Here is a 3,260-nt window from a genome sequence, read left to right on the forward strand (position 1 = left end):
GTGGTGGTGGTGGTGGGGGGGGCATGTAACACCTTGCAAGGCACCTGCCTCAGCTGAGGTCTTTACAGCATCTCCAGGGAAAGGTAGGTGGTTTTCCCTTAGCAGGTGGGAAAGTGTTCCTTGCTTTTGTTTTGTGTTTTGTTAATCCTCACCCCATGATAATTTTCCATTTATTTTTTGGGAGAGTGGGAGAGAAGGAAAGACAAAGAGAAACATTGATGTGAGAGAAACACAAAGATTGGTTGCCTCCTGCACCAATCCTGACCAGGGCCTGGGCCTGGTAGGGGCCTGCAACCAAGGTATAAACCCTTGACTGAAATCCAACCTTGGTTCCTTTGATCCTCAGGCTGACACTCTATCCACGGAGCCAAACCGGCTAGGGCAGAAAGAGCTCCTTTTGTCAGTCTAGATATTTCAGAGAAATGTGTAGGTTTAAAATTTTTATATTTGTCTACCCAAATGTTCCCAAGTATCTTTTTGTAAGATCGCTGACCTTAGATATGAGGTAAGTCAAGTCTATGTCGGAGTACCTCTTTTGTAGCTCTGTTTCATTTGAGATAAAATCTGGGCCTAATGTTTAGTATAGTCTGTCTAAAGCTATAGAAAGTAGGGGTCTCTTTAACTGCTTCCAATTTGGCCTTGACCTCTACAGTGCAATTTGAGTTGACTGTAGGCTAACCTGAGCCAGTTATTTTCTTTTTTAAGGCTTAAATAAGCCATCCAACCATACAATACTTACAATATCACTCACATATTGTTCCAGGACATCTTCTACCTGTAACTCATCCCACTAGTGAGACTCTTAGAAATAGTGATGTTAGAGAATGTAAGAGTAACCATCACCCCACTTATCACAAAAAATGGAGTCCTTATTATACCTGACTGGGGGGTGGATCTGGTTTAGAATTACTTCATGATTCTTTACTTTGAAAGGCCATTTCTTATTTCCAAAAGTAGAGACTGAGTCAATGACTTTATGTAAGGAGTTTACAGTGGGTAGTGATCAAATGAACAGGTGTGGAAAATTGGGAAAAGTAGAAAAGTCATACATGTAGGTGTTATCAGTTTATTACTGCTTGTTTCTCAGGGACTTTCAAAAGAAACAGGGAGAATAAAGCAAATAACTCTCCCAGAGAGGGAATGGGACATTTGTGTTGGTTAATGGTTGTTCCACGGTGCATTACACCTTCATATCTCCAGGCTGCATGTTTCTGAGTACCGGGTGGGTTCCTATAGAGCAGCGGTTCTCAACCTGTGGGCCGCGACCCCTTTGGGGGTCGAATGACCCTTTCACAGGGGTCGCCTAAGACCATCGGAAAACACATATATAATTACATACTGTTTTTGTGATTAATCACTATGCTTTAATTATGTTCAATGTGTAACAATGAAATTGGGGGTCACCACAACATGAGGAACTGTATTAAGGATCGCGGCATTAGGAAGGTTGAGAACCACTGAACCACTGCTAGAGGTTTTATCCTCCCCATAGTCTGTCTCCATATCATTTGTCTTCAAATAATCAAGGTCAAGTAATACAGCTTGAGGAAAGAATATTTGTAAGACCTGGTGGATATGAGGGAAGAACAATCCAGGGTGGATATGGAGATGTTTAATGTCATGGAAAGGGTGTCTAGAGCTGGGCCTTCTGCACTGGCTTAGAGGTGCACAGGGCAGTAGCAAGAGTGCATCATGGGTCAAATAATGACCCTCAGCACCAATGATGTATGCACCCAAATTCCAGGAGTTCATAAATATATTGCTTTACATGACAAAAGGGACTTTCAAGATAGAATTAAGGTTAAAGACCTTAAAATAAGATTATTATCTTATATTATCCTGATTGCTCCATGTGGGCCCTGAAACACAAAGATCTTTCAATGGCTAGAGGCAGAGGAAGTCAAAAGAAGGATAACTCAGTGAGATTACAAACGTGAGGGAGATACCTTAGTGGTTCTGAGATGTATGGGCCCACATACTAGGACCAGAGAGATACATCTAGGGGCTAAGGATGGGCCCTAGCTGATAGTCAGCAAGAAGACTGGAACCTCCCACCTGGGAAGCTGGTGAATATTCTATTGAGATCCTCCCCTGAGACATCCAGATACAAGCCCCCAGGACAGAGGACCCAATGTCACTCTCTCTATGGAGCACACCCGTGCCTTTCCCACTCTCTTCCCTCAAGACTCTTTCTCCATAGCTCCCAGGGCCCTTCTTTCCATTCTGTCACTTGTTTCCTGAGCCCATTTCCTCTCAGGCTCTCTTCTTCTACCTCTCTGACTCTTCTAACTAAACTTTCTCTTAGAGTTTGAGTCTTGTTCTGAATTCTTTCTTAGCTAGAACTCAAGCACTGAAGTTGCTGAGCAGAAATCTAGCACCTGATCCTGTGTCAACGCCAACAGTAAGTAGACAAAATTAATAAAAACATGTGCATATATTTAGCATAATATTTAAATTATATGATTAGTTTTCTTGTTTTTTTGTGTGTTTTTTCCCAGGTTAGGTTGGGGCGAAATGTTACAAATAAATTAAAATCTGTTTGGTATCAGACTTATCCTTAACAACATTAAATACCCAAAGGCACTGAGGCAGTTTCAACTTTAAATATTGGAGAAGGAAAAGCCTCAGAAATGTATACTCAATTGAGTTGACATTCATATTTGAAGGTCTTGGAAAAATATTTGTAATATGTACAAAAGCTCAGCAAATATACCACAGATAAATACTTTTCATACATATACTTGATGAAATATACCTATAAGATAATGCCTCGATCAAAATACAAAAAAAAAAAAAAAGAAAAGAAAAAAATTATACAGGAACGATGAGTTTCAAAAAGAGAAATAGGTTGAAAATATTCCAAATAATTGATGAAGGGAAGTAAAAAAGTATATAAATAATTATGCCATTAAAATATTGCCAAACTAGAACCACAAAATATATCATCAAAGACAATGAGGTTGACTTAGATTAGGGGAATCTAAAAATGTTAAATTCCTCATCTTAGTGGGAAAAAGACATTTTTAAATTCTGGATGTCATTATTAGAGTATTTTTGAAAATTGAAAGTTTTTACCAATGGAACACATAATGAAATAACTTTTAAATTAAAAGCGGAAAATAAAACCAAGGAATATTGACTATATATACAAAAAATAAGAAACTGAGCAAAAACAATAAAGGCCCCTAAAAGACAAATCAAATATTTTAATATTATAATTTACATTTTAAAAGCAGAATCAAAACATTAAATTTAAGCAT

This window comes from Myotis davidii, unplaced genomic scaffold, assembly GCF_000327345.1.
Source record: "Myotis davidii unplaced genomic scaffold, ASM32734v1 scaffold2364, whole genome shotgun sequence".
NCBI classification, from domain to species: domain Eukaryota; kingdom Metazoa; phylum Chordata; class Mammalia; order Chiroptera; family Vespertilionidae; genus Myotis; species Myotis davidii.